The sequence below is a fragment of the Physeter macrocephalus genome, chromosome 15 (genome assembly GCF_002837175.3).
Source record: "Physeter macrocephalus isolate SW-GA chromosome 15, ASM283717v5, whole genome shotgun sequence".
In the NCBI taxonomy this organism is placed as follows: domain Eukaryota; kingdom Metazoa; phylum Chordata; class Mammalia; order Artiodactyla; family Physeteridae; genus Physeter; species Physeter macrocephalus.
Window position 1 is genome coordinate 35,163,446 of NC_041228.1, and position 10,505 is coordinate 35,173,950.

At 46.1% G+C, this 10,505-nt stretch overlaps 1 long non-coding RNA gene across 4 annotated transcripts in view; it reads left to right on the forward strand.

The window, feature by feature from the left end:
• LOC114487864 (uncharacterized) overlaps nucleotides 1–10,475 on the forward strand; it is a 47,192-nt gene extending 36,717 nt beyond the window's left edge. The window contains exons 2-4 of one of the 4 annotated variants that reach the window (XR_008619471.1): nucleotides 8,042–9,191; nucleotides 9,298–9,421; nucleotides 9,852–10,475. This is a non-coding gene — a long non-coding RNA (uncharacterized lncRNA). Of the gene's footprint in view, nucleotides 1–8,041; nucleotides 9,192–9,297; nucleotides 9,682–9,851 lie in introns of those variants that run through there. The other 3 variants (XR_003683366.2, XR_003683367.2, XR_003683365.2) reach the window with 3 other exon arrangements.
• Nucleotides 10,476–10,505: the final 30 nt, after the last annotated feature.

Here is a 10,505-nt window from a genome sequence, read left to right on the forward strand (position 1 = left end):
GGTAGTTATTTCCACTATTTTATCTTCCAGGTCACTTATCCATTCTTCTGCCTCAGTTATTCCGCTATTGATTCCTTTTACAGAATTTTAAATTTCATTTACTGTGTTGTTCATCATTGTGTGTTTGCTCTTTAGTTCTTCTGGGTCCTTGTTAAACGTTTCTTGTATTTTTTCCATTCTATTTCCAAGATTTTGGATATCTTTACTAACAGTACTCTGAATCTTTTTCTGGTAGACTGCCTATTTCCTCTTCATTTGTTTGGTCTGGTGGGGTTTTACCTTGCTCCTTCATCTGCTGTGTGTTTCTCTGTCTTCTCATTTTGCTTACCTTACTGCGTTTGGCGTCTCCTTTTCGCAGGCTGCAGATTCATAGTTCCCGTTGTTTTTGGTGTCTGCCCCCAGTGCCTAAGATTGGTTCAGTGGGTTGTGTAGGCTTCCTAGTGGAGGCGACTGGTGCCTGTGTTCTGGAGGATGAGGCTGGATCTTGTCTTTCTGGTGGGCAGGACTGCATCCAGTGGTGTGTTTTGGGGTGTCTGTGACCTTATTATGATTTTAGGCAGCCTCGCTGCTAATGGGTGGGATTGTGTTCCTGTCTTACTAGCTGTTTGGCATAGGGTGTCCATCACTGTAGCTCGCTGGTTGTTGAGTGGAGCTGGGTCTTAGCACTGACATGGAGATCTCCAGGAGAGCTTTTGCCGTTTGATATTACGTGGAGCTGGGAGGTCTCTGGTGGACGAATGTCCTGAACTCAGCTCTCCCGCCTCAGAGGCACAGGCCTGACACCCAGCCGGAGCACCAAGACCCTGTCAGCCACACAGCTCAGAAGAAAAGGGAGATAATTAAATAAATAAATAAAGTTATTAAAATAAAAAAATTTTTTAAATAAAAAATTAAAAAGTAATTTAAAAAAAAAGAGAGAAGAGAGCAACCAAACCAAAAAACAAACCCACCATGATAACAAGCTCTAAAAACTATACAAAAAAACCCCAAAACAGACAGACAGAACCCTAGGACAAATGGTAAAAGCAAAGCTATACAGACAAAATCACAGAAAGAAGCATACACATACACACTCACAAAAAGAGAAAAAGGAAAAAAATTTATATCTTTTGGGAAGTCTGAGGTCTTCTGCCAGGGTTCAGTAGGTGTTCTGTAGGAGGTGTTCCACATGTAGATGTATTTCTGATTTATTTGTGGGGAAGAAGGTGATCTCCATGTCTTACTCCTCTGTCATCTTGAAGGTCTCTCCTGTGTTTAATTTTTTAAAGAAACACCCAAACTGTTCCAAAGTGGCTGCACCATTTTACATTCCTGCCAGAGATGTATAAAGTTTCCGATTTCTCCACATCTTTGCCAATACTTGTTTTTGTCTCTCTTTTTGAATATAGCCTTCAAAGTGGTTGGGAAGAGCTATTTCATTGATTTTAACTTGCATTCTGCTAACAACTAGTTAATGTGGAACATCTTTTCATGTGTAGTAGCATTTTTTATATCTTTTTTGCTTCAATGACTATTCAAATCTTTTGCCCATTTTAAAATTAGGTTGTTTGTCTTTTTGTTACTGAGTTGTAAGAGTTTGTTTTGTTTTTCTTTAATTTATTTATTTTTAGCTGCGTTGGGTCTTTGTTGCTGTGCACAGGCTTTCTCTAGTTGTGGTGAGCTGGGGTTACTCTTCGTTGCAGCGCGCGAGCTTCTCATTGTGGTGGCTTCTCGCATTGTGGAGCACAGGCTCTAGGTGCACAGGCTTCAGTAGTTGTGGCACATGGGCTTCAGTAGTTATGGCTCACGGGCTCTAGAGCGCAGGCTCAGTAGTTGTGGTGCGCAGGCTCAGTAGTTGTGGTGCTTAGTTGCTCCGCGGCATGTGGGATCTTCCTGGACCAGGACTTGAAACTGTGTCCCCTGCATTGGCAGGTGGATTCTTAACCACTGCACCACCAGAGAAGCCCAAGAGTTTTTGATATATTCTGAACTTATGTTCTTTGTTAGATATGATTTGCAAGTAGTTTTTCCCAGTCTGTGGCTTTTCATTTTCCTAGTAGTATTTTTTTGAAGAAGAAAAGTTTTTCATTTTGATAAGTTCAATTTATCAAATTTTTACAGATCATGCTTTTGGTATCATACCTAAGAAATCTTTGCCTTACCCAGGGTCACAAAGATTTTCTCCTTTGTTGTATCATAAAGTTTTGTTCTTATATCTAGGCCTGTGATCCATTCTGAGTTAATTTTTGTGTCCGGTGTAATATAAGGTCTAAGTTTTTTTGTTTTGTTCTTTTATTTTTGTGCATGTGGGTAGCCAGTGGTCCCACTACCATTTGTTGAAAAGACTGTCCTTTCCCTATTGAATTGCCTTCATACCTTCGTCAAAAGTCAACTGACCATAAATATAAGAGTTTATTTTTAGACAACCCAGTTTGATTTATTCACATCTATCCTTATGCCAGTACTGTACTGTCTTGATTTCTGTAGCCTTAAAATAATTCTTGAAATCAGGCTGTGCAAATCCTCCAACTTTGTTCTTCTTTTTAAACTTTCTTTTGGCTATTCTTTGTGACAATTTTTTTTTTTTTTTTTTTGGCCACGCTACCCTGGCTTGCTGGATCTTGGTTCCCAGACCAGGGATTGAACCTGGCCCTGCAGTGAATTTGCCGAGTCCTAACCACTGGACTGCCAGAGAATTCCCTCTTTGTGACAATTTTTAATGGATGCAGGATAGTTCATAAAATGGATGTTTTACAATAAATGTACTTCCTCATTTAATTGTTCCAGTCTTTTTTTTGTATTGTTATTAACTTTGTAAAGAATATCTTTATGCCTATATCTCTTGTTTCCTCTTGGTTGTAGAGTTTCTTAAGGTGAATTCCTGGGAGAGGGATTACTGAATCAAAGGTTATGAGTGCGTGTTCCCTCCTGTTTTGTGTAAAGGGACAGACCTGACAGGGAGGGCAGTGATTTTCACACTGAGCGGCTGACGCTTGTTGAGCACTCACCAGATGCCAGGCATTGCATTGTTAAATGCTTCACACCCTTTATTTCACTGACTCTTCACAACTACTCTTAAAGTAGATGTGATTATCTCCACTTAACAGAAGAAGATACTGAGTTAAGTACTTGGACCTAGTTTGACCAGCAGATGGATGGCAGGGCCAAGACTGCAGCCCAGAAGTCTCCCTGATTTCCTGCTGAAATATCTTGGCTCGTCGTAAGCAGCTGTGATTTGCTCGCTGGGAGAATCATTTGGGATGGAGGAATTCACTCATCTGCTTCCTCAGTCTTCACCAGACATCCTCATCTTCCCTGAGTGTCTTTATCAACACTTTTTCATTGTTTGTCACAATAGCTGCATGAGGACTTGTGGACTGAGGTGACCCATTTTATAGGCAGGAAAAACTGTTAGGAGCTTAATAGTACTACCAAGAAATTAAAGATCAACCACCGGAGGAGGCCTGAAAATGATTCTGACGCTTTAATTAAGGCCTCCTAGCCTTCTTCGGTCTCTCATAAGTGACTATTGAACAAAGGGACAGCTTCCTATTTTTGTTTCATGTGAAATTTTGAGAGTGAAGATTCAGTTGAAGTCTTTCCAGGCTTGGGGCTGGGCTTTGGCACCATCTATAGATATTCTAACTCCATATCTTTTTCCACACTCTCTTCCCACCCAAGATCTCACAAGCCTGTTAAACTGAGGACACGGTATCTCTTGCTTCCTTGCCCTGGAGTGTGTACCGAGAAAAGACTGGGACGTGACGGAGTGCACAGCGGTGGGGCTGTCCCACCGGACAAAGCGAGTGTCTGGGCCGGGGAGGAGATACAGCACTGCTGTCCTCGCTCAGAGGAGCTGCCGCGAACAAAGCAGCTGGGGCCCTGCCTGCGAGCCTGCAGCTCCGAGTAATGGAGCTCAGCTGAGCAGGCCCCATGCAGGTGGCCCAGGCCAGGAGAGCCCGGGTGTCTGCTTTGTCCAGGTGGGAATCTGGGCTGCCTGGCCCAGGTCTAGGCCACGCTCAGTCAGAAGCTGGCATTGATGATGGCACTGGCTCTGGTTTCATTCCAGGGCTGTGCCCTGAAACAGCATGAGGCTGAAAGTAGCTCTCCCTTCCCTGGGGAGATGCTGAGAATGTGCAAAGCTAATGCTTCATGCTCCCCGACTCCGCCCCTTCTAACCACTTACAGCAGAACCAGCCCCACATCCAGGCTATTTAGTTTTCAAATATTGTCCTCTGCCCAAAATGACCTTCCCATTTCCCTATCTGCATTCTTCCAAGAGCGGCTCAAATACTACGTAAATCATTGCTTCTGCATGAACACCTTCTGCCTGCTAGGGGCCCGTGCTGATCTGGGGGTTGTGCTGGGGTCCCTGGTACGAATCATCTCTCCTTCCCCAGTGCTCGCTCAGCATTCTGTCTCTATCGCTGTTAGAGGTTTTACGCAGCTGGGCTGTCATCCTGCTCCACCATCTGAGGTCCGGCTCCGGAGCTGCTTCTCTTACTCTTGATTCTGAGCTTCTCTCTCGCAGCCTCTGGCTCAGCAAGCTGATTCTCATCTCCTGGCTCTTAATATTTAACCACGAGATTCTTTTGTCGTTGTTGTTTTCCTCATCACCTCCCTATAACAAGGGAGGTTAGTGTTTCTTGGCATGTGCTTTGGGAAACACTGCGATGCTTGTAACCGCAGCTTGGCCGACTGGCTCAGACTCTGATTGCCCCTTTGACTCAGTTTGATTTTGGCCTTGTTATCCCAGGACAGACCTAAGCTATGACCATCCAGCCATACAACCTCTGCAGCAAGAACTGTCTTCCTTCCTTAAGTATATATAGATTTTAGTTGTAAATGGCTTTTGCTATAGGTAAAATTACCTTAGAGCGAAGGAGGCGGAGTTGCGACGGTAGACGGAGCTGGGTGTGGAGAATAGATTCCTCTGAACTTCTGGAAAATGTTCCCTTTGCAGAGGGGATTGAGAGTAAGGATTGGGGTTCAGTTCAATGGGTCCCCTATAGTTATAGAGACTGGTCAAGAGGGGACCAAGCAGAGGACCTTTTTGACCTCATTGTATCTTTTGAGGGCTGACCATGTTTTCCTTCTGAAGCTCTCTCCTGCCTCAGTTCTTTTCCTACTTCTGCATACCTTCTCAGTCTTCCTTGCTGGGTCCTCTTTTTTGACCCACTTCTTAAATGTGGGTGTTCCCTAGAGCTCCCTTTTCTTCTTTGCTCCATTGACCCACTACGTGATCTCAATCTATCCATCCCATCAATTTAACTTCCACATATTTGTTGAGGATTCTCAAATGTACCTCCAACTTAACCATCTTCTGGAGCTGCAGACCCGTGCAGAAGCAGCTGTGTCCTGCTCCTCTCCCTTTCCCCTGGGGACACAAACGTGCCCAAACAATCGAATCCTCATTTCTTAGAGACGGGCTATGGGAGCTGAGGACAGAGCGACGCACTGGCTCATCCATCTACTCATCCATTCCGCAAACACCACGCCCCTGCTGCTTTTGCCAAGCCCTGGATCAGGCGCCAGGAAACCAAAGAGGAGTAACGCACGCACGGTGCCCGTTGTCAAGAGCCCAGATCTGTCTAACATACAGAGAGATAACAGATGATACAATGTGGTTAACGCACTACTTGACATATATAAACAAAGTAGCATGGGCACCAGATGTGGGAATGACAAAATCTGCCTGTAGAATACTTCAGAGGCAGGGGACCTGGAGAAATTCCTGGAGGTCTCTGGGTTTTTATGCATGTAGGCATGCAAGCACTTACAGACAGGCGCTCAGTAAATATTTAGCACCTGTGAACACGGGCACCAGTGCTAAGAATGGTGAAGCAGGAAGGATGAAGGTGAAGGAAATTGCTGACATTGTGGAGCACCCATCCTGACCCTGATCTCCAGACTTCTTTCGCATGACAGAAAGGTAGACCGCTCACTCTCTTTTTAAAGCCCCTGTAAACACTTTCCCTGCCACCTAACAAAATTCTTAACTGACATGGAAAAGAATCTTAGAGGTCAACTAGTCCTGTGTAGAGCAGAACTCGGAATCGTATACCTACCGTTAAACCTGAGGTTCTCTGCGGCTGGACGTGGGGCTGGGCCCCCCATCAACCTTCCTACCCTACGACTGCCCCTGATGCACTTCGGCAGACCCCTAAGTCTCCAGGGAAGATAGCCTGCAGACCCCCACGTCCTCTCTCTCTTTTTTTTTTTTTTTTTTTGCTTGAGGAAATAAAAGCCCTGAGAAATCAAGTAATATGCCCAAGGTCACACAGCTAGACTGGGCTAAAGCCAAAACTGGATTAAATTTTTAGTGCTCTGCCCACTGTTTTGCTTTAGGTTTTTTCCCCTTTACAACTCTGATTTGCTGAGATTGAAAGAGGTAAAGCAAAAATGCTAACGAAGAATGGAAGTGTAGGAAGTAAAAAGAGGAAAAAAGAAGGAGTAAGGAAGAGACAGGAGAAAACACTGGACTGCAGTGTAGAGACTGTTCCTCTATTAACCTGCTATTTGTCCGGGGTTACCTGGGGAGGCTGAGAAACCTTGGTCCCCTAACACTGCCTTGTCACTGCTGTGGTAGATTTTCTTTCCTAGCGTAAAAATGTTACTGTAATCAATCAAGCAATCTGCAGCTTCCACAGATCACAGGTGTGTGCTCAGCACCGTATGAAATGCTGTGTAGATACAAAGGAATAACAGAGACGGCTCTGCCCAGGATATACTTACTGCTCTGGGGATTCTTTGCCCAACTTCAGTGTCCACTTAGCTTCCTGCTCTACATCCATTCACAGCAAGCTGGCAGCCTGCAGAAATGCATAATCAACATGATCTTGCACCCTGGGCCCAGCTGATTGGACCAGAGGTGTCCATTTGACCCACAAAGAACCAATCAGTAAAGTAAAGTAAAGTGGTACTCACCACTGGGACCACTAGTGGTGGGTAAAACAGACACAGGCTTTTGCCTTTGCAAAATTTATAGTCTGGAGGAGAGGGCTTAAATAATAAACAAATCCAAATTATAAAACTGCGAATTATAATCATCACTCTGCGGGGACAGTGGCGTTGGACCTCGGGAGCCATCCATTCAGATCACTCTCTTTGGGAGGCCCTGAGGTGAGGGCAGTGGGGTGAGGTACCCTGCAAGGCTGGCTTGAAAAGACAGCTCCGTCAGAAACAGCTCTGCTGCCTGAGCCATAATATGTAAGTGTCAGTCTATGCGAAGAGATACTGCCCTGGAGGAAACTGAAGGTGGCCTGAGAAGACAGTGTTTGGACCCCGGCTGCATCCTCCGGGTGTGTCGGAGTGTTCTCAAGGTCAGCTCCAGGCCGGACCTCTTCCTGGACCCTCAGGCCTATGCTGGGCCGCCTGCTGTGCCTCTCCACTGGGACGTCCCTTAAGCCCCTAACAAACACCCAACACCTCCAAAGCAGGAGCTGTCATCGCCCTCGTCCTGCCTCTCTCTCTATTCTCCTCCATTTCAGCCTTGGGTAACACCATCCACGCCTCCATACAAGCAGGAATCGCTAGCCTGCCCCTCTAGCCCTTACTTCCCACTTCAGTCAGTCTCCCAGTTCATTCATTCATCCACAGAGGTGAACAAAATCCAGAGGTGAACAAAACAGGCCCTTCAGCTTCTGGAACTTTGCCGCCCACATATATGTCTTTCCTCTGCCCTCTGCATCCTGCGCTTCCTGTGGCTGCCCCGGCCTAGCTTCCTCCACTCTTCAGCTGCGGCTCCAGCCCCCTCACCTCCCGGCCACTGCCCCACCCTCCTGATCGCATCCTCACACCCTGACTAGTTTTCACTCCAAAATGCAAATTGTGTCTCTCCCTCGCTAAAAATGTAAATTAAATTAAACTAAATAATACTGGAGCTGCCAACTTTTTCTTTTGCCAAATAAGTCATTCGAAATGATAACCATTTAACGATCACTATCTTTTCATTAAAAAAGGTCACTGTAACCGAACAGTCAAAAAAAAAAAAAGAATATAATTTTAGGGAGGAAGAAATGTCCTTTAAAGGAGACAGATGTCCATATTTTTCTCATTTCAGCAGGACCTGTGAAAACTCCATCATGGCAGACTGGGAACCGTGGCCTGTGGATAGACAACCCGCCTCCCCAAGATGCACCCAAATTCCCGGCCCTGCCCTCCTCTACCGACCCCGCTTCCCGTCCAGGCCTGCCTGGAATTGCCAATGCAGAACCCCTTTGGCTTCTCCCACAGACCCTGCTGTTCTTGGCCGACGACACATTTGTTCTCTCTCTTCCATTTTGCCGGAAAGGCTCACGCCACCTTGCTCGGCTGGGCTACTCTCTCTCACCTCCGAGGCCCAGCCCAAGCATGAGCTCACCCAGGAAGCCCTTGGCTGTTGAAGCCTCCCCACAGCCTCCACACACACGTACACTCTGCGCTCCATAGCACCCGGCAAATCTCTTTTTAGCTCTTCCTGTATTGTGCTGACCCAAGTCCTTAATTTACAGCCCAGATTGCCTCCCCCTGTCCCCATGGTAGGGTCTGCAAGGTCCCCCCAGTCATCTAGACTTTAGAAGTACTTCTGCAGAGATGGAAGTTACCCACCCCCCCAGCTCTCCTGATTCCTGACCCTTGCCACGCCCCCTTTGTCTATTGCAGCCCACCCCAACCCCCTTAAGGTTTCTGAGCCTACCTGGGGGCTGCAGGACCCACACTCAGTCTGCATCCTGCTTCCCTGCTGCCCCTTGGGTCCTCACAGCAGCTTTTCCGTCTCCTGCCCGCAAGTAACAGCAGAATACCAGACTTACCGAAGGTTTGAGGGAGAGAAGGATTAGTCTGCAGTCAAGCATCGTACAGGCAGCAGCTTAAAAGTATGTATGAAATAGCAGTGTTCCTTAATTCTACCAACCGTTCTCTGGCTTCAGCTATGGCCCCCAGAGAGCGCCCTTAGATGTCTGCCCGGGGTGAGGCTCGTCTCATCCCGAAGCCCAACAACACATGCGTATTTTCTTTTCACTCACCAGTCCCCATTCCTGCCATTTCCCTGTGTTTCGGTCTGCAGTCCCTCCCCTCACTAAGATCTGGGTTTGTCTTCGGGTGTCCAACACTCACGAATGAATAGAAGAGTGTGTCCCCCATGGCAGCATACTCCAGCAGCAGGAGCTCTGAAGCCAGTTTCCCGCATCCTTAGGCAGCTGGGGTCGGCTGGATTTGGTTTATTTGTTTGGGTTAGTGATTTTTTTCTTTTCTTTTTTCTTAGCGATTTGTCAGCACAACTTCTCTGCTAAGCAGGAGCTTCTGGGGACAGGGACTTACTTATTTTTATCTCTCCAGGATGAAGCATTCAGTAAATGTTTGCTGAACGAATGAGAGAGCTCATGAGAGGAACTAACTGAGCTTAACAAATAGTGAGAAAGCAGGAAATATTTGTTGAAGAATAGAACGAATCAGTGGCTTGGTGAGTACATTCTCAACTGCTGTACCCCTCTCCACTTACTTCTTAGCAGACTCATCTTTCTGTTTCTGACTCAGGCAGTTAACCTGACCCCAACTCCTCATGACATTCAGCTTGGTTTGACCTTGGGTTGCATACAGTCTAGTGGCTGAGGACTCAGGCTCTGCAGTCAGATAGATGAAGGTTCAAATATCTGTTGCTTAGGAATTCTCCATGACCTTGGGCAGGGCACACAGTTTAAGTCTGAGTTTCCTCCTTTTAAAATTCAGAATGATAACAGTACTGACTCAAAAGGTTTGAAGAAGGATCAGTGGGGATAATCCACCTAGCGTGCTTAGCATAATGCTTTAATGCCTAGCACATAGCAAGCACTCAATAAATGTGAGTGCTGTTATTAACTATTGCCATTGTCTCCTTCTCATCATCATCCCAGGTGTCTGGGCTCAGTGAGAAGGCTCTAAGCCGCTTCCCAGGACAAAGGTTTCACCTCTCTGGAGATTATAGTTACCCCTCTCTGCCAGGTACAGCGGCACTAGGTAGAGATGTTCTGATAATTCTAAGTGGGTGGTCTTTAAGCCTGGTTTGGAGAGTGGGTGGTTTGTTTTAACAACTTAATCTAATTTTTCTCTTCTAACAAAACTTTACAAGAAATGCCAACACACAACAGGATCAAAAAGAAGTGTTAATGAATTCAGCTTCTAGGGTCATTTGCTGGAATTCTGACTCCTTCAGTTACCAGTATGTGAGATTGCCCAAACTATCCAGCTAAGCCTCAATTTTCGCATCTTCAAAATGGGCATAATAATGGAACACACATGACAGGGCAGTTGCATGAGCTAATGAATATAACAAGGCACCTGCTGTGTGCTCAAAGGTTAGCATTTATTATATGAGCATCTGATGGTGGAAGAGAGGATAAACCAGCTCCCAACCATGGTTCAGGCGTTTCCACTGGAACCATGTTTTAAAACTCCAGATCTTACTAGTTACACTGTTCTGATTTTGTTGCAGGAAGGGGGACCCCTTCCAGGGCCCGAGAGTGGGCTCTTGTCTAACACTCAGAAATGAATTGTCTGAGGAGACACAC